This window comes from Hypanus sabinus, chromosome 7 (assembly GCF_030144855.1).
Source record: "Hypanus sabinus isolate sHypSab1 chromosome 7, sHypSab1.hap1, whole genome shotgun sequence".
NCBI classification, from domain to species: Eukaryota; Metazoa; Chordata; class Chondrichthyes; order Myliobatiformes; family Dasyatidae; genus Hypanus; species Hypanus sabinus.
Genome location: NC_082712.1, coordinates 169,026,620 through 169,047,755, shown reverse-complemented (window position 1 = coordinate 169,047,755; position 21,136 = coordinate 169,026,620). Strand labels below are relative to the sequence as shown.

The window sequence follows — 21,136 nt, the reverse complement described above, 5'->3', positions numbered from 1 at the left end:
ACACACTCTGCAGTACACCTGCCTCATCACTGTCCCCTTGATGCTCTTCCTCTGTCCCTTTTTCCCATGGTTCACTCTCTTCTCCTATCAGACTCCTTCAGCCCTTTACCTTGTCCATCTATCACCACCTCCTCCTCCGGTTCTCACTTCCCATTCCCCACCTTTTCCCTCACCTGGTCTGCCCTACCACCTTATAGTTTGTACTCCTTCTCCTTCCCCCACTTTATTTTGGCTTCCTCCCCCTTCTTTTCCAGTCCTGACGAAGGGCCTTGACCAAAATATTGACTGTATTTTCCCTTCCATAAATGCTGTCTGACCTGCTGAGTTCCTCCATCATTTCATGGATATATTCTTTGTTCCTCTGGTATGCCCACTCTTAACAAATAACTACAGTATTTCCTCCCTCGAACCACTTGAAAGTTCAACTGGCTTGTTCCATAATTGGATTACTGATTCAGCACCAAACATCATTATGATAATTTTTCAAATACGGTTTTTTTTAGACATTTCTTCATCTCTTTATTTGCAGAGCTGCTATTGATAAATTAAACTAGGTCCCCAGGTCCTTATTTTTGAAGCCACGGAACAAAGGCATATCCAATTAAGTCCCAGCCTCCTGTAGTTTCTCCATATCTCTGCTTCCTATAGGATGATGTAGCATCTTCATTTTTAAAATTCTATTACTTTTCTGGAACCTCCGGAATTTTTTTCTGAAGAATCAGAAACTTACAGTGTCAGAGGTATCTTTGTACAAAAGTAAAAACCATTGTGCTGGAACAGCCAACAGGGCAGCCAGCATCTGAGAGGAAAGAAAGAGAGGCAATTTGGAACAAAAGGATCTGGGACTACAGGTCCCAAATTTGTTGAAGTGGCATCACAGGAAGATAGGGTTATAAAGAAAACATCTGGCACTTTGGCCTTCAAAAGCCAATGTATTGAGTATAGGAGATAGGATGTTATGTGGAAGTTGTATGAGACATTGGTGAGGCCTAATAACCATATAACAATTACAGCACGGAAACAGGCCATCTCGGCCCTTCTAGTCCATGCCGGACACTTACTCTCACCTAGTCCCACTGACCTGCACTCAGCCCATAACGCTCCATTCCTTTCCTGTCCATATACCTATCCAATTTTACTTTAAATGACAATATCGAACCTGCCTCTATCACTTCTACTGGAAGCTCGTTCCACACAGCTACCACTCTCTGAGTAAAGAAGTTCCTCCTTGTGTTACCTCTAAACTTTTGCCCCTTAACTCTCAACTTATGTCTTCTTGTTTGAATCTCCCCTACTCTCAACGGAAAAAGCCTATCCACGTCAACTCTATCTATTCCCCTCATAATTTTAAATGCCTCGATCAAATCCCCCCTTAACCTTCTATGCTCCAAAGAATAAAGACCTGACTTGTTCAACCTTTCTCTGTAATTTAGGTGCTGAAACCCAGGTATCATTCTAGTAAATCTCCTTGGTACTCTCTCTCTTTTGTTGACATCTTTCCTATAATTCAGTGACCAGAACTGTACACAATACTTTAAATTTGGTCTTACCAATGCCTTGTACAATTTTAACATTACATCCCAATTCCTACACTCAATGCTCTGATTTATAAAGGCCAGCATACCAAAAGCTTTCTTCACCACCCTATCCACATGAGATTCCTCCTTCAGGGAGCTATGCACCATTATTCCTAGATCACTCTGTTCTACTGCATTCTTCAATGCCCTACCATTTACCATGTATGTCCTATTTTGATTATTCCTACCAAAATGTATGATCTTCTCATGACCGTGATTGTTCTTGGCAAATCTTTCTACAGAAGTGGTTTACCATTCTCTTCTTCTGGACAGTGTCTTTACAAGACGGGTGACTCCAGCCATTATCAGTGCTCTTCAGGGATTGTCTACCTGGCATCAGTGATCATATAATCAGGACTTCTGATATGCTCCAGCTGCTAAATGACCAACAATATCCTGCTCTCAAGGGTTCATGTGACCCTGACTGGTCAGGGGGAGGGGGCTAAGTAGGTGCTATACCTTGCCCAAAGATGATCTGCAGGCTAGCAGAGGACAGAAGGAGCATCTTACACCTCCTTTTGTAGAGTTCTATCTCTATCTCATCACCCCAAAGACAGTTAGAGGGAGGAATAAAGGTGCTAGAACAATGAGACCCTCCAAGAGGACCACAGCCTTGCCTATGTGCTTCAATGACCCAGAGAACTATGCTGGCTGGAGTCAGGGATTTATGCTTTGACTCTTGGTAGGGTCACTTATGCCAAACAGGTCAAAGGGTAGAGGCCAGACTAAGAGTGATCCACCAGTCCTCCAAGCTTGGGGGTTCAGTTTAGGCTAATAACTCTGACTGATAAAGAAAAACTGAAGAATTACAGCATTGAAGGATTTTAACATCTGAGTCCGATGATATTCCTGAGTTTCCACCTGGGACTTACATGATTGACTGTAGCGAAAACTGAGAGAAAGCTTTCTTTCTTTTCTTTTTCAATCTTTTTATTGAGTTTCATATAAATATAAAAAAAACATAACATAATAATGAATAGGTTATGAATACAATAGACTTAAGATTACATTAATAATAGGATAATAATATCCTATTAAACATCAACAACAAAAAAGTACATTAATCAATCAAGTCTATATAATTATATATGAAAAAAACAAAACTAATCATCAAAAGAAAAAGAAAAAAAAATTAGAGATGTGTGAAAGAAAATATGTATATGAAACAAACACTAAACTAAAACTAACATGGGCAATAATAACAGTTTATAAGTATATGATAGTGTCAAAGAACTCCGGAACTCCATACCTGAACAAGAATAAACAGAGAGAAGGTCTGGGAAAGGCCAAATTAATTCATATGAAAATGTCGGATGAACGGTCCCCAAGTTTCTTCAAATTTAATTGACGAGTCAAAAATAGTGCTTCTAATTTTTTCCAAACTCAGATAAGAAATAGTTTGAAAAAGCCACTGAGACGTGGTAGGAGGGTTTACTTCTTTCCAATTTTGTAATATAGACCTTCTGGCCATTAATGTTACAAAAGCAATCATTCGTCTGATTGAAGGAGAAAACTGATTACCATCCTCATTTGGTATACCAAAGATTGCAGTAATAAAGTTAGGTTGTAAATCGATGTTCCAAATTGAGGAAATGGTAACGAATATGTCCTTCCAATAGTTATGTAAAGTGGGACATGACCAAAACATATGGGTCAGTGAAGCCATTTCTGAATGACATCTATCACATTGAGGGTTAATATGAGAATAAAATCGAGCAAGTTTATCTTTAGACATATAAGCTCTATGTACAATTTTAAATTGTATTAAAGCATGTTTAGCACATATAGAAGAAGAATTAACCATTTGTAAAATTTTTCCCCATTTATCTGTTGGTATATTGTATCGAAGTTCTTTTTCCCATTGTTGTTTAATTCTATCAGACATCTCTGGTTGTATCTTCATAATCATGTTGTAAATAAAAGCAACTAATCCCTTCTGACAAGGATTTAAGGTAAAAATCAAATCTGAGAAATCCATTGAAGTTGAGTTGGGAAAAGATGGTAAAACTTTATGTAAAAAATTTCTGATTTGTAAATATCTGAAGAAATTAGATTTAGGTAATTTAAATTTATTGGAAAGTTGGTCAAAAGACATCAAAGTACCTTCAAAAAAAAGGTCACGAAAACATTTTATACCTTTCCTTTTCCATATGCTAAAGGCTTGATCTGTCAAGGAAGGTTTAAAGAAAAAATTAAATAAAATAGGGCTATCAAGCACAAAGTTTTTCAAAGTAAAAAATTTCCGAAATTGAAACCAAATTCGTAATGTGTGTTTAATAACAGGATTAGATATCTGTTTATTAAATTTAACTAAATCAGCAGGAAGAGAAGAACCAAGAACAGAGAATAAAGAATATCCCTTTACTTCATTGCATTCCAAATTTACCCACTGCGGACACAATAATGAGTCCAAATCTAATTTCCAATACGTTAGGTTACGAATATTATTCGCCCAATAATAAAATCTAAAGTTAGGCAAAGCTAAACCACCATCTTTTTTAGATTTTTGTAATTGCCTTTTACTTAACCTGGGGTTTTTGTTTTGCCACACAAATGAGGAAATTTTTGAATCAATGTTGTCAAAAAAGGATTTAGGAATAAAAATTGGTAAGGCTTGAAATAAATATAAAAATTTCGGTAAAATCATCATTTTAATAGCATTAATCCGACCAACTAATGATAAGAATAAGGGAGACCATCTTGTAGTAAGATGTTGTATTTGAAGAAGCATAGGTAAAAAATTCAGTCTAAATAAATCTTTATATTTCTTGGTAATTTTTATACCTAAATAGGTAAAATTATCAGTAACAACTTTAAATGGAATCCTGTCATTCAATAAAGTTTGCGCGTTTAAAGGAAATAATTCACTCTTATCTAAGTTTAATTTATAACCAGAAAAACTACCAAATTGAGCCAACAAGGATAAAATAGTGGGAATAGATCTATCAAGATCAGAAATATATAACAGCAAATCATCAGCATAAAGTGATAATTTATATAATTTCTCATTACGGGTAATACCAAAAATATTAGGAGATTCACGAATAGCAATGGCTAAAGGTTCTAACGCAATATTAAATAATAAAGGACTTAAAGGACAACCTTGTCTCGTACCACGAGATAATTGAGAAAAGGAGGATCTATAATTATTTGTAAGAACAGAAGCAACAGGTTTATAGTATATTAGTTTAATCCATGATATAAAATTAGGACTAAAATTAAAATTTCTCAATGCATTAAATAAATATGTCCATTCAACTCTATCAAAGGCTTTTTCAGCATCTAATGAGATAACACATTCTGGGACTGTGGGTGATGAAGTATGAATTATATTAATCAATTTTCTAACATTAAAAAAAGAATACCGATTCTTAATGAAACCAGTTTAATCTTCTGAAATAATCTGTGGTAGTACCTTTTCTAATCTAGTGGCTAAAATTTATGTAAGAATCTTAGAATCTACATTTAATAATGATATAGGGCGATAAGATGTACATAAAGTAGGATCTTTATCTTTTTTAAGAATTAGAGAGATAGTAGCTTCATAAAAAGACTGAGGTAATCTCTTCTTAGCAAATGCATCGTTAAAGATTTCACATAACCAAGGGGAAAGCAAAGAAGAAAAAGTTTTGAAAAATTCTACAATATAACCATCAGGGCCAGGAGCTTTCCCTGAATTCATTGATGAGACAGCCTCACCTATTTCGGCCATAGAGATAGGAGCATCAAACAAGCTACGATCTTCACCAATCAGTTTAGGAATATTCAAATTGTTAAAAAAATTATCCATCATGGATAGATCACCATCAAATTCTGATTGATATAAAGATTTATAAAAATCTTGAAAAGTATTATTGATTTCTTTATGATCAATGGTTAAATTACCGTCTTGTTTACGAATTTTAATAATTTGTTGCCTGGTCGAAATAGCTTTTAATTGATTAGCTAACAGTTTACCAGTTTGATCACTGTGAATATAGAATTGAGCTCTAGTCCTAATTAATTGATTTTCAATTGAAGAAGATAATAATAAACTATGTTCCATTTGAAGCTCAACTCTCTTCTTATAAAGTTCTATGGTAGGAGTCACGGAATAAATCTTATCAATTTCCTTAACTTTATCCACTAATAAAGCAATATCTAAATATCTTTGTTTCCTTTTACCAGCGGAATACGAAATAATTTGTCCACGGATAAAAGCCTTAAAAGAGTCCCAAAGTATTCCTCTGTCAATTTCTTCAGTATAGTTTGTTGAGAAAAACAAATCAATTTGCTGTTTTATATAGGTGACAAATTCTGGGTCTTGAAGCAGAGTAGCATTAAGTCTCCAAGATCTAACATTATTGGAAAAGTCCGGAATCTTAATAGATAACTTCAAAGGTGCATGATCCGAAATAGTAATAGAATCATATTTACAATCAATAACATCCGTTAATAACCGATGATCAATAAGAAAGTAATCAATTCTAGAATAACTATGATATACATGTGAAAAAAATGAAAATTCTTTATCTTTAGGGTTCAAAAACCGCCATATTTCTGTAATTCCCGAATCAACCATAAAAGAATTAATAAGTAAGGCTGATCTATTCGGAAGAGTTCGAATAGGTTTAGATCTATCCATCAAAGGATTCAAACAACAGAGAAAGCTACTGACATGATGAAGGAAACACCATCAGAGATGGAAGTCCTTCATTTCTGCCTTAACGCCAGCAGTGTAATGGGCTGTAAGTAAGAACAATGAGATATGGATTCAGAAAGCGGCAGTGGTAGTGAATCCAGAACGGAGGAGAGAGCCAGGAATAACTAGTGGAGCCAGAACCACTGAGTGAATGTTGCAGAGGCATGACCTTACTTCGCAACTGATGAATTTTGTCACAGACAGGAAAGGCTGGTTATCTGAGATTTACTATTGAGTCCTGATGTGTGCAACATGCCTGCTTGAAGGATGAATGACATGCTGTTCTTCAACCTTGCATTGGTTTTTGTAGGCTCACTTCAAGAGGCCAAAGACACGGGTATTGGAGCAAGTATGAGTGTAGATTTGGAAACTCAGGGTCAAAGTCAAAGTCAAATTTACTTTGACAGTATCTGTTACCATATACTACACTGAAATTCATTGTTTTGCAGGCTCTTACAGAAAAATGAAATACAACAGAATTTATGAGATAACTACACATAAACAAAGATGAACAAATAGCCAATATGCAAAAGTAGATAATTTGTTCAAATAAATTAAAGAAATACTGAGAAAATGCGTTGTAGAGTTCTTGAAAATGAATCTGTAGTTTGTAGAATCAGTTCACTGTTGTGTGAGTGTAGTTATCCACATTGATTCAAGAGCCTGATGGCCGTAGAGTAATAATTTTTCCTGAATCTGGTGGTATGGGACCTAAGGCTTCCCTGCCTCATGCTTGATAGCTGTAGTGAGAAGAGGGCATGGCCTGAATTGTGAGGGTCTATCAGATATAACTGAATTTCCTCCTATGCCTTTCAGAGTACTGTACCTCCTACCTAATGATAGTAGTGAGAAGAGAACATGGCCTGGATGGTGAAGGTGCTTGATAATGGATATTGCTTTCTTGTGGCAGAGGTCCTTGTAGATATGCTCAAGGAGGGCTTTGCCTGTATTGAACTAAGTCCACTACATTCTCTAGACTTTTCAGTTCCTGGACATTAGTTTTTTTAAAATATATATCAGTTTATGATGCATCCAGTTAGGATACTCACCACTGTGTATCTATAAAAGCTTGTGAAATGCTTTAGGTGACATGCTGAATCTACACAAACTTCTAAGAAAGTAGAAATGTTGTGTGCCTTCTTTGTGAATTATTTGTTGGTCACAGGTCAGATAATATAATGCCAAGAAATTTTTAAAGCCACTGACCCTCTCCACCTCTGATCCCCTGATGAGGACTGGCTCATAGACCTCCAATTTCCTCCCCCTGTAGTCAATAATCAATTATTTGATTTTGCTGACATTGAGTGAGAGGTTGTTGTTGTGGCACCTTACAACCAGATTTCCAATCTCACTCCTATGTACTGATTTGTCACCACTTTTGATTCGGTCAACAGCAGTGGTGTCATCAGTAAATGTAGGACATTAAGTGGGATGTTCTGCAAAGTTGTCTCCTAATCCGCACGGTTTCACTAATGTGAAGAGAATCACGCAGTGAGAGCTGAATACAATGCAGCAGATTGGAAAAGGTGCAAGTCATTGTCTCCTTCACCTGGTTTGTGTGTCGCTGGTGCTGGGAAGGGATGAGGCAAAAGGGTTGGTGTTGCATCTGCTGTGATTGCGTGGACAAGTATTGTGAGAAGGTGAGTGGTTAACGGAGATAGGAGAGTGAACCATGGACCAATGAAGGGAATAGTCCTTTGGGAATGCTGGCAGGGCAAGAGAAGATGTGCCTGGTGAATGGAGTCTAATGAAAAATAGTGGAAGTTAAGAAACCTGATGTGTTGAATGTGAACACTGATGGGGAAAACAAGGAGGACCTTATTCTTGCTCTCTCTAGGAAACGATAAAGATTATAAAAGTCGGCTTCATTTGTCACGTGCACATTGAAACATACAGTGAAATGCATTGTTTGCATTGATAATGTGCTGGGTGCAGCCTCACAATCTTACAGTTGGCACTATAAATTGAGGGAAATAGAGAAGACATAATTGAAAATCCTGTTAGCTATGGTAAAGAGGAAGCTGTGGTTCATGATACAGGAAGACATCTTAGAGGCTTGGATGTGGAAAGTCTCATCCTTTCTGATAACTGAGAACGTGCAGTGGAGTTCTTACAAAGAGCAGGATGGGAGGTAGTGTAGTCAAGATGGTGGTAGTAGCTGTTGGTCTGTCATGGATATTGATTGCTAACCTGTCCTGACTAAGATAAAGATGTGATGAAAGAGAATAGTAATTCTATGTGTAGTGGAGAGTGTACTGGCTGCATCATGGCCTGGTATGGAAACACCAATGCCTCTGAGCAGAAAATGCTACAAAAGGTAGTGGATTCAGCCCACTGCGTCATGGATAAAATCCTCCCAACCACTGAGTACATCTCTAGGAAATGCTGTCAGAGGAAAGTAGCATCCATCATCAGAGATCCTCACCACCCAGGCCATCCTCTCTTCTCGCTGCTGCCATCAGGTAGAAGATACAAGAGCCTCAGGACTCACACCACCAGGTTCAAGAACAGTTACTACCCACCAACTATCAGGCTCTTGAACCAAAGGGGATAACTACACCCACTCGGCCATTCACTGAGATGTTCCTGCAACCAATAATCTCACTTTGAGGACTCTTTATCTTGTTATTTCATGCTCCCATTATTTATTGCTATTTATTTATATTTACATTTGCACAGTTTGCTGACCTGCATTCTGGTTGATCTTTCACTGATCCTGTTGTAGTTGCTAATCTATAGATTTGCTGAGTATGCTCACAGGGACGTGAACCTCAGGTTGTCTGTGATGAGATATATGTACTCTGATAATAAAATTTACTCTGATTTACTTTGAACTATGTACTTCATGTAATATGTAAGAGTTAAAGTGTAGAGTTTGATGAATTTTAGTTAAAAGCTAGAAGTGGAAGCTAGTTATTGGACTTCACCGACGTCAGACAATAAATTTTCCTGTGTTCAGTTAAACAAATAGGAGCCTGACTTTTTTTTAATTGTTAACAATGATGAATGAATGGCTTTAGAGCAGCAAAGTCAGAGGCCCAATGGCTGCGAGCCTGTTGGAGGCCTGGAGGTGACCTGTTCTGGGGCTGGAGGACTGTCTATGTATAAGTGGGTGGTGGGAGGAACAGGGTATGTTTTGGTATTGTTGCAATTGTTATGTGGTTGCTTTTGCTTGTGCTGTTCTGCTAAACATGGTTGGCACTCTATGTTGGCACCGGAATGTGTGATGATGCTTGCCGGCTCTCCCCAGCACATCCTTGCGTTGTGTTGGTTGTTAACACGAACGAAGCATTTTGTTGTAGGCTTCAATGTTCGTAGAGCATAGGACACTACAGCGCAATTCAGGCCCTTTAGCCCATGATGTTGTACTGACCTCTTAAGCGACTCTCAGATTAATCTAACCCTCCCCTCCCACATAGCCCTCCAGATTTCTATTATCCATGTGCTTATCTAAGAGTTTCTTCAATGCCCCTAATGTATCAGCCTCTATTATACCCCTGCTTGGGTATTTTACAAAACCACTGCTCTCTGTGTCAAAAAAAACTATCTCTGACATCACCCCACACTTTCCTACAATCACCTTAAAATTATAACTCCCAGTATTACTCACTTTTATCCTGGGGAATATTCTCTGGCTATCTACTTGATCTATGCTTCTTACCATCTTGTATGCTTTTGTCAAGTCACCTCTCATCCTCCTTCATTCCAAAGAGAAAAACCCGCACTCGCTCAACCTATCCTCATAAGACCTGCTCTCTAATCAAGGCAACATCCTGGTAAATCTTCCCTGCACCATCTCTAAAGCTTCTTCAACCTTCCTATATGAGATGACCAGAACAGAACACAATGTTCCAAGTGTGGTCTAACCACAATTTTATAGAGCTGTAACATTAGGAGCACATAAGAGGGAGACTGACAATCTGGCTAAGTGTTGCCACAACAGCAACCTTTCACTCAATGTCAGCAAGACCAAGGAGCTGATTGTCCACTTCAGGAGTAGGAGACCAGAGGTCCATGAGCCAGTCCTCATGGGGGATCAGAAATGGAGAGGATCAGTAACTTTAATTTTCTCAGTGTTATATCTTTAGAGGATTAGGGCCCGGTAAGTAAGTGCAATTGTGAAGAAAGCACTGTAGCGCCTCTAATTTGTAGAGGTTTGCAAAGAATTGGCATAACATCTAAAACTGACAAGTTTCTATAGATGTGCAGCAAAGAGTATTTTGACTTGTTGCATCATGACCTGGATGGAAAAAACAATGCCCTTTAATGGAGAACCATACAAAAAGTAGTGGATATGGCCCAGTCCATCATGTGTAAAGGACTCCCCACCATAAAGTACATCTAAAAGGAGCACCGTCTTAGGAAAGCAATATCTATCATCCAGGACTCCCACTACTCACTTCTTGTTGCTGTCATCAGGAAGAAGGTACAGGAGCCTCAGGACTCACACTACTAAGTTCAAGAACAGTTAGTATCCCTCAGCAATCAGGCTCTTGAACCAGTGTGGATAACTTCACTCAACTTCACTTGCCCCAACACTGAACTGTTCCCACAATCTATGGGACTCTTCATTTCATGTTCCATGTTCTCAATATTTATAGCTTATTTATTATTATTATTATTTTCCTTTTGTACTGGCACAGGTTTTTTTTTTTGCGCATTGGTTGTCCATCCTCTTGTGAATGCTCTTTCATTAATTCTATTAAGTTTTTTGGACTTACTGAGTATGTTTGCAATAAAATTAATCTCAGTAATGAATTTACTTTGAACTTTGAACATTACCTCCTTTATTGTTAAGTACATTTTTACAAGTCATTAAAGGTTAGAGACATGCTCTCCAATCCAGGCAGCATCCTGATGAATCTTCTCTGCACCTTCTCTAATATGTATTAAATATATATGAATCTGGAAGTGATTCTGAGTTACCATAATAGTTGAATTGCTTCTGCTTCATTTCAGATATTCTGATGTTGTTGAGTGTTAATGCTGAGGCATGTTGGCCAGGTTTACATTGGTGGCTTTTGCTGCAGGATATGATACTGTCACAGACGTATCCTGGCATTTCTTTGTCAATGCTGAAATGGAACTAATGAAGTCATTGGGGAGATGGACTGTTGTGTGAATGTCTGACAGGAGATAGATTCAAAAGTTGAGTTGCAAGCTTGACATTTGAGGGGGGAAGACAACTGGTGCTACAATGTACATTCTTTCTTATTAGCACAGACACTTTTGTCACTGCCTCATTCATAATTGTTCTCTGATTGTGAGAACAGGAGAAAAAGTCTGATTATCAATGAGTCTCTTTACTGACAGACTTGCTGTTTCTGGTTAGTTGGAGAGGGAAGCTAGATATCTGGGTCACTTAATTGTGTTTGCTTCTCACCCTCATGGGAAGATTTCCATATCAATGACCAATTCAGCTTGCCAGTGGTTCAGACCATTGCTCTCCCAGCCCTGTTTAGACATTTGGCTGAAGAATGCCGAGTGGCACAGGATGATGGTAGAATATACATGCAAACTCTGAACTTCTGCTGACTGTGAAACTGCCTGTGCGGGTTGGAAATGAAGAAGCCGGTGCCATTCCCACCTACTTCATTAGGAGTTAGAGGAGATATGCTTTCTAATCCAGAGATGCATGCTTTGGTCCCCAAAATTTCTACAGATGTACCATGGGGAGGAATGCCTCACTGTCTGGTAAGGAGGCTCCAAAGCACAGGATTGCAAGAGGCCGCAGAAGGTTGTAGACTCAGCCTGTTCCCTCACAGCAAAGCCCTCCCCACCAGTGAGGACATTCTCAAGAGGCAATTCCTCAAGAAGTTGGCATCCATCTTTTAAGCCCTCACCATCTGGGACATGCCCTCTTCTCATAACTATCATCAGGAAGGAAGTACAGGAACCTGAATACAGACACGTAATACTTCAGGAACAGCTTCCTGGTCTCCACATCAGATTTTTGAATGATCCATGAACCCATGAACGCTACCTCACTTTCCTTCTTTGATACATTTTTTTTGGTAGTAATGTTTTATGTATTGCACTGGACTGCTGCCACAAGATAACATATTTCATAACGCATGTTAGTGATAATAAACCTGATTTTCAATGCTTTGCAAACCTGCACTGATCATGTAATTCTCTGATTTGCTCTAGTATTCTTAAACAATGAGTAATACATATTCTGTTCTTTCCATTGCAGATGTTTCCTGGACATCTCTGGAGGTTGTTCACCAACTGAGTCAGCAATTGTGAAACTAATCCAAAACTGACACACTGTCAATGGGAAGCGAGGTCTACAGTTCTGAAGCAACTTAATTGCGGTAAGGTATGGTAGCTTAATATAGTGAATATACACTGTCCATAAAGGACAATGCCAGAGCCAGGGAACTTTATACTGATTGGTTCAGTACTGGCCATTGGTACATCAGTTGCTTGCATATGGACATCGTCGGGATGGAGAGCTGGGCTGAGAAGTGGTAGATATACTTCAGTCCTGAAAAGTGTGAAGTAATTCACTTTGGAAGGTTAAATCTGAAGGCAGAGTGCATGGTTAGTGGTAGGATTCTTAGCAGTGTGGAGGAGCGGAGGGATTTTGGAACCACAAAGTTGCCATGGAATTTGATTGGGTGGTAAAGTAAGTGTATGTCCTTTATTAGTTGGGGTAATTTGCTCAAGAGCTGTGAGGTAATGTTGCAGCTCTGTAAAACCCTAGTTAGACCACACTTGGAGTATTGCATTCCATTCTGGTCACCTCATTAATGAAGGATGTTGAAACTTTAGAGAGAGTGCAGAGGAGATTTACCAAGAATCTGCCTGTACTGGGGAACATGTCTAATGAGGATTTTTTGACTGAGCTAGGACTTTTCTCTTTGGAATGAAGTTGGATGAGAGGTGACTCAATAGAGGTGTATAAAATAATAAGAGGCATAGATTGAGTGGACAGCCAGAGACTTTTTCCCAGGGCAGAAATGGCTAACTTGAGGCAATTAATTTTAAGATGATTAGAGGAAAGTATTGGGGGATGTCAGAGATAAGGTTTATACACAGAGAGGTGGTGGGTGCATGGAATGCATTGCTGGCGTTGGTGGAAGAGGCAGATACATTAGGGATATTTAAGAAACTCTTAGGTAGCAGATGGATGAAAGAAAAATGGAGGACTATGTGGGATGGAAAGGTTAGATCGATCTTAGTGTTGGTAAAAGGTCTGCAAAACATTGAAGGTTGAATGATTTGTACTGTGCTATAGTGTAATTAAGTGCTTGAGATACTGCATAATCACCAAAAAAGAAACAGTCCACCCCAGCATATTTCATCTCATAGTTGGGATTTCAATCAGGCTTGTTTGAAGAAATTCCTGCCCAGTTACCATCAGGATATAACCTGTCTCGCCAGAGGTCCTAACACACTGGCCCATTGCTATACTAAGATAAGGAGTACCTACCATTCCATGCCCAGACAGTATTTCAGGAAATCTGATCACCTGGCTGTCCTTCGCCTACCGGCATACAGGCAGAGGCAAAAGAACAAGGCTGCAGAGGGATTAGGATAACAAAGAGGTGGTCGGGCAAGGCAGAGGAGTGGCTATGGGATTGCGTTGAAGTAGTGGACTGGCCTGTGTTCAAGGACTCATCTGTGGATCTGAATGAATACACCATGGTTGTCACAGAATTTATAAAACCATTTGCAGACGAGTGTGTTCTCACAAAATCATTCAGTGTCTTCCCCAACCAGAAGCCCTGGATGAACCATAAGACCCACAATCTTCTAAGGGCTAGATCAGAGACATTTAAGTTTTACAATCAAGAAAGCCTCAGGAGGTTCAGGTACGATCTCCAGAAAGTCATCTCACAGGTGAAGTGGCTATTCCAGTCTAAACTTGAATCAATGAAGGATGTTCGACAGCTGTGGCAGGGCTTGACTGCTATCACCTCCTACAGAGTGAAATCAAGTGATGTAGGTGACAACAGAGCTTCACATCCAGATCAGCTCAATGTCTTCAATGCTAACTTTGAGTATCAAAACATGAAGAAACCATCATGAACTCCCATAGCCTCTGCTGACCCTGTGATTTTAGTCTCTGAAGCTGACCTGAGAGCATCCACAGCAAACATCTGGCCCAGATGGTGTATGAGGCTGAGTATTAAAGAGCTGTAATGATCAACTGACTGGAGTGTCCATTGAGATTTTCTACCTCTTGCTTCAGCAGTCTGAGATACCCACTTGTTTCAAGCAGTCTTCAATTATATCAGTACCTGAGAAGAATGTAGTAACCTTCCTCAGTGACTATCATCCAGTAGTACTTTCATCCACAGTGATGAATTGTTTTGAGGGGTTGATGATGAAACATGTCAACTCCTGCCTGAGAAGCAGATTGGGTCTGCTCCAAATTGTCTACCAGTACATCAGGTCCACAGCAAGTGCCATTTCATTCAACCTGAAACATCTGGTCAGCAAAGGTGCATGCAGCAGGTTGTTCTTTATTGACTACACCTTGGCATGCAGTATTGTTATCCCCTCAAAGCTAATCAATAAGCTTCAAGACCTTGGTCTCAATAGCTCCTCATGCAATTGGATCCTCAATTTCCTCACTGCAAACCTTCTGCATAATCTCTGTCAGCGCAGGTGTAGTACAAGGCTGTGTTCTTAACTCACTGTCCTACTTGCTTTACACTTACCTTCAATGCTATATTTAAGTTTGCTGTTGGCATCACTGTCGTTGGCTGAATCAAAGGTGATGATGAAGCAGCATATTGGGGGGAGATTGAAAATCTGGCTGAGTGGTGCCACAACAACAACTTCTTACCTAATGTCAGCAAGAACAAGAAGTCAATTTGACATGACATCTGATACCTTGACAAACTTCTATAGATATGTGGTGGAGAGTATACCTTGATGCAGCCAATATGTTGACTGGCTGCATCACAGCCTGATATGGAAACACCATTGCCCTTGAATAGAAAATCCTTAGTGATGGATATGGTCCAGTCCATCATGAGTAAAGCCCTCCTAAACATTGAGCACATCCACATGAAATGTGGTTGCAGGAAAGCAGCATCCATTCATTATCGGGAACCGTCACCACCCAGGGCATGTTCTCTTCTCACTGCTGCCCATCAGGAAGAAGGTACAAGAACCTCAGGACCCAAACCACCAGGTTCAGGAGCAGTTCTTACCCCCTCAACCGTCAAGCTCTTAAAGCAGCTGGGATAACTTAAGTTCCCACAGCCTATAGACTCACTTTCAAGCTCTCTTCACTGAATGTTCTTGATATTTTTTGCTTATTTATTATTATTATTATTATTTTGTTTTTGTATTTGCACAGTTTGTTGTCTTTTGCACACTGGTATTGGTATGGTCTTTCAGTGATTCTATAATGGTTATTGGATTTATTGAGTATGCTCGCAGTAAAATGAACCTCAGGGTTGCATATGGTGACATATATGGATTTTAATAATAAATTTACTTTGAACCTTGATTTATGCAAATGTTACCAGTGGTTTTACCATTGTCTGTGCTGATTTCCCATAATGGTTTTCCTAATTGTCGCGATAGAGAGGGTCTCATCACTGATCCCTTACAAAGAATCTTGGAGCCGAGCACACATCTTGCTCACATTTTTGGATTCTTTGATTGGGTTAATTGTTGAAATTAACTATTGTTTATCTGAATCTTCAGAGATTGTCAAAGGTTTTACACTGGAGAATGAATCTAATATAGATCAGAGAGAACAGTAGGAACTGTGATGATTTCCTCACAGTTCCTGAAGATGGTACATCTGACTAGAGGCCTGTTATCAGCCATGTCTGTCATTGACTGGTGTTTTAGTTGTTGGTGATAGCCATTTTCATGAGTAACTCAGATGGAGTTATTTGGAGATCACAAGACAAAGGAGCAGAAGTAGGCCATTCGGCCCATTAAATCTGCTTCGTCACTCCACCATGAGCTAAACTATTCTCCTGTCTAGTTCCAATTTCCGGCTTTTTCCCCATACCCCTTGATACCCTGACTAATTAGATACCTCTCAATCTCCTCCTTAAAAACCCTCAATGATTGGGCCTCCACAGCTGTATGTGGCAACGAATTCCATAAATCCACAACCCTCTGGCTGAAAAAATTTCTCCTCATCTCTGTTTTAAGTGGGTACCCTCTAATTCTAAGACTGTGACCTCTTGTCCTGGACTCATCCATATATTAAATAGCATTTTTATAGACTTCTGCATTTTGGAACCAGTTAATGGCTTAGAAGGCAGAACTAATGAATTATTAACAAGAAGATCTGCAGATGCTGGAAATATAAGCAACACGCAACAAAATGCTGGAGGAACTCAGCAGGCCAGGCAGCATCTTTGGAAAAGAGTAAACAGTCAATGTATCAGAGACCCTTCTTCAGGACTGGAAAAATAGAGCAAGAAGGAGGGCAGAGAAGAGAAAGAAGTACCAGATGGTCGGTGATAGGTGAAACTGGGAAAGGGAGATGGATGAAGTAAGGAGCTAGGAAGTCGACTGGTAAGAGAGATAAAGGGTTGGAGAAGGGGGAATCTGATAGGAGAGGTCAGAAGACCATGGGAAGGGAGGAGCACTGGAGGGAGGTGATGGGCAGGTAAGGAGAGAAGATGAGAGGGGAATGGGAATGTTGAAAGCAGGGAGGGGGCATTTACTGGAAGTTTGAGAAACCGATGTTCATGCCATCAGGCTGGAGGCCACCCAGACGGACTATAAGGTGTTGCTCCTCCAACCTGAGTGTGGCCTCATCGTAGCAGTAGAGGAGGCCATCGACTGACATGTCAGACTGGGAATGGGAAGTAGAACTGAAGTGAGTGGTCATTGAGAGATCTGTTTTGTCTGGCAGACGGAATGCAGTTGCTTGGTATAGCAGTCTCCCAATCCATGTCGGGTCTCACCAATATACAGGGGGCCACATTAGGAGCACTAGATACAGTAGATGACTTGCAGGTGAAGTATCGCCTCACCTGCAAACTCTGTTTGGGGCCCTGAATGGTAGTGAGGGAGGAGGTGAAGGGATAGGTGTAGCCCTTGTTCCGCTTGCAAGGATGAGTACCAGGTGGGAGATCAGTGGGGTGGTGGTGGGGGTGGGGTGAAGAATGGATAAGGGAGTTGCATAGGGGTGATCCCTGGGGAAACTGGAAAGTGGGAGGGAGGGAAAGATACATTTGGTGGTGGGATCCCATTGGAAATGGTGGAAGTTATGGAGAATTATGTGCTGGATGTGGAGGCTACTGGGATGGTTGGGGACAAGAGAAACCCTGTCCCTGGTGGGGTGGCAGGAAGATGAGGTGTAGGCAGACATACATCTTTCCCTCTCCCTCACCTTTATGCTTTCCTCAGGAATCACTCCCTATATGAATCCCTTGTCCAATCATCCCTCCCCACTGATCTCCTTCCTGGTACTTAGCCTTGCAAGCAGAACAAGTGTTACACCTTCCCTTATACCTCCTTCCTCAGTACCATTCAGGGCCCTAAACAGTCCTTCCTGGCGAGGCCACATTTCACCTGTGAGTCTTTTGGGGTCATATGCTGTGTCTGGTGCTTTCGCTGTGGCATCCTGTATATTGGTAAGACCCGACATAAATTGGGAGACCATTTCGTCTGCCAAAAAACCAGGTATCTCCTGGTGGCCACCCACTTCAATTCTACTTCCCATTCCCAGTCTGACATGTCAGTCGATGGCCTCCTCTACTGCCACGATGAGGCCACACTCAGGTTGGAGGAGCAATACCTTATATTTCATCTGGGTATCCTCCAACCTGATGGCATGAAGATTTATTTCTTGAACCTGCGGTAATTTCCTACTCTTCAGCATTCCCATATTTCTTTTTCTTTCTCTCTCTCTCTCTCTCTCACACACACACACACACACACACACACACACACACACACACACACACACACACACACACACACACACACACACACACACACACACACACACACACACACACACACACACACACACACACACACACACACACCTTACCTCCTTCTCATCACCTCCCTCTGGTGCTCCTCCCGCTTCCCTTTCTTCCATGGTCTTCTGTCTTCTCCTAACAGATTCTCCCTTCTCCTGTCCTTTTATCTCTTTCACCTATCAGCTTCCCAGCTCTTTACTTCACCCCTCCCACTCTCCCCATTTCCCCTATTACTTGCCACCTTGTACTTCTTTCTCCCGTCCCCCTACCTTCTTGGTCTAACTTCTCATCTTTTTTTCCAATCCTGATGAAGGGTCATTCTTTTCCATAGATGCTGCTTGGCCTGATGAGTTCCTCCAGCATTTATTGTGTGTTACAAATGAATTTTTGCTTCTGCCCTACGCCTGGCTGATGGCTTAGATAACTAGTTCAAATTCTGAAATTTGCCCTAAATAGTTTTCTGACTCAAGATACAGGAATACTTGTCCTTGTCACCCTGTGCTATGTGCGAGGGTAGGTGAGATCAGCTCTCTGCACCCAAAGACGTGAGGTTTAGGTAGGTTTGTAGGGTCCATAAGCAGTGGACTCGTCCATTGTTTTCAGAGGAATTAAATATTCAAAGATCAGCACAGTCTGCCTCCTAGTCACACACCATCCCTGATTGAAAGAGTTCCTTTGTCAGTCTCACAACTGCCATTGATAATCTTCACAGGAGCATCTTCACAACATAGGGTGCATCCTTAACCTTCTCTAGGGCATTGAAGTTCAAGAGTATGTTTCTTCTTATTGTAGGCATACATAAATCGGGTATAAATGACATAAAACTTAGCTTTATGTAGCAAGGACAAGAAATTCTGGCCTTCCTGGACTAAAGATTTGCTTTACTTTCGCATGTATGTCGAAACATAGTGAAACGTGCTATTTTGCAGCAAATTCCTAACGGTGCCCTTGTCCTGTCAATGAACTAGAGGAAACAGAAATAAATCTTCTGACTGAGCCTCCCCTACAGTGAATGAGTGTCACCTTATCGCATTCACCAGAGACATCCTGAATCTCGTCACACACATTGGATTATATTCAACTCGATTAACACCTGTCAAGGTTAAAATAACAACTGGTATGGTCTTAGACTTGAAACCACTTCTGGGATGAGCCCAGCTCTCACCTGAAGCCTTCTACCTTTGACAGTGCTCCCTCAGTGCAATGCAACAATGTTAGTTTGGATCAGGGGCGGTGAATCTTTTTGAGAGCTTATGTCTGAATTGGTGAGACTCTTTTAAAAAAATTCTCTTGGTTGATATGTTAATTTTGCGCAGAGAATATCAATGATTAATGAATTAGTAACAATAATTATGGACTTTTTAAATGAAATTTGTTTATTCGTTGATACAGGCCAGAATAGGCCCTCCTGTCCCTTCAAGCTGCACTGCCTAGCAATCCCCAATTTAACCCTAGCTTAATCACGGGTCAATTTACAATGACCAATTAACCTACCAACTGGTACGTCTTTTCACTGGACTGTGGGATGAAACCAGAGCACCCGGGGAAGCCCACACAGTCACGGGGAGAACGTACAACCTCTTTACAAGCAGTAGTGGGAATTGAACCCTGATCAATGGTACCGTAAAGCACTGTGCTAACAACTATGCTACCATGCCATCTGTTGCTTCTTTACGTGTATTTGTTGTTTTGCTATTAATACAAGTTACATACATTGAATTAAATGAAGCATTTTAGAAAACCTTTAAAATTATTAATATTAATCTTTAAAAACACAATTGAAAAATTACATCATATCTAAATTGTATTGTTATTGTACCCAGTTGCTGCTGAAATACTGATGTGTACACCAGGTCTGTGAGGATTTCAAAATATATCATCCAATGTCATGTGTTCTCACAACCATCCAACTGGCACCAAGCCAGCGTGAGGTGTTTCCTGTGAAGACATCGCACTGCTCTTGGGCTGTAAAAAGAAAATTCCCTGCTCCATTTGGCAATAAAGATAATCATTATCTATCTTTTTGTTATTGTTGTTCTTTTCAGCGCCCTGTGGTGCATCGGGTGGCAACCTTGCCATTTCTTTACCTTTTTTGTTGGTTTTTAATGAGGCCGAGTTGCTAGCTTGACGCTCAACCCAGCACGGATGGAAAGTGTGCAAGGAACCTTCCAGATTCAAACCGGGGACCACTCGACTTGAGTCCGGTACAAATGCCACTATACCACCGGCCGGCCTCTGTTTATTACGGGTGGGGTTTAAGGAACCAAGGGGTGGCACTGCATCTTGCATGCCAATACAATGTTTGCGCATGCCAAAGGTTTGCCACCCCTAGTTCAGATCAGGTAGAAAGAAAAGGTTGTAAGGAGATTTTATGAAACATTGCAGAGTGTGGGTACAAGGAAATTCACATTTTAACTCCTCCAGAAACAATCAAATGTTTATTCGTAAGGTATACATCAGTACTTGGATCTATCCTGCTCTAACACAAACTGAGAAAAATTCAACGGATGTACTGTACAACAAAGGTAAATTAACATAGTGAGTCACTGAGTCTGCCATGAATTATGCCACTTCTGCAGTATTTGAATTTCATTAAAGAAATGGTACACAATTAAGGATCCAGTAGACTCTTAAGCTTAACCACTCAGAGATTTAGGGTCAAGCATGAGAAATGCTTTTGGGTTAATGATGTGATAAACCATTGAGTTTACCATCTGCTTGACCCTTAAGTTAAGATAAAGAGCAGTGAAGTTTTCCCTTGAGTCTGGGGTCAATAATTACCCCTCAATGAACATAATTAAAACAGATTATTTAGCTATTACCACGTTCTGATTTGTAGGAATTTGCTGTGTGTAGACTGCATTGCTAAAGTGAATACAGTTCAAATGTGCTTCATTGTCTTTAAAGCTTTGAAAGAGTTGTGAAAGGCCTGATAGAAATGCATGAATCTCTTT

At 40.2% G+C, this 21,136-nt stretch overlaps 1 protein-coding gene across 3 annotated transcripts in view; it reads left to right on the top strand.

Moving 5' to 3' along the window:
- shank2b (SH3 and multiple ankyrin repeat domains 2b) overlaps nt 1–21,136 on the top strand; it is a 1,221,224-nt gene that overhangs the window by 115,643 nt on the left and 1,084,445 nt on the right. For all 3 annotated transcript variants that reach the window (XM_059976077.1, XM_059976076.1, XM_059976075.1), the window contains one exon: nt 12,455–12,575. The gene's annotated coding sequence lies outside the window, so the exon portion shown is untranslated. The remainder of the gene's footprint in view (nt 1–12,454; nt 12,576–21,136) is intronic.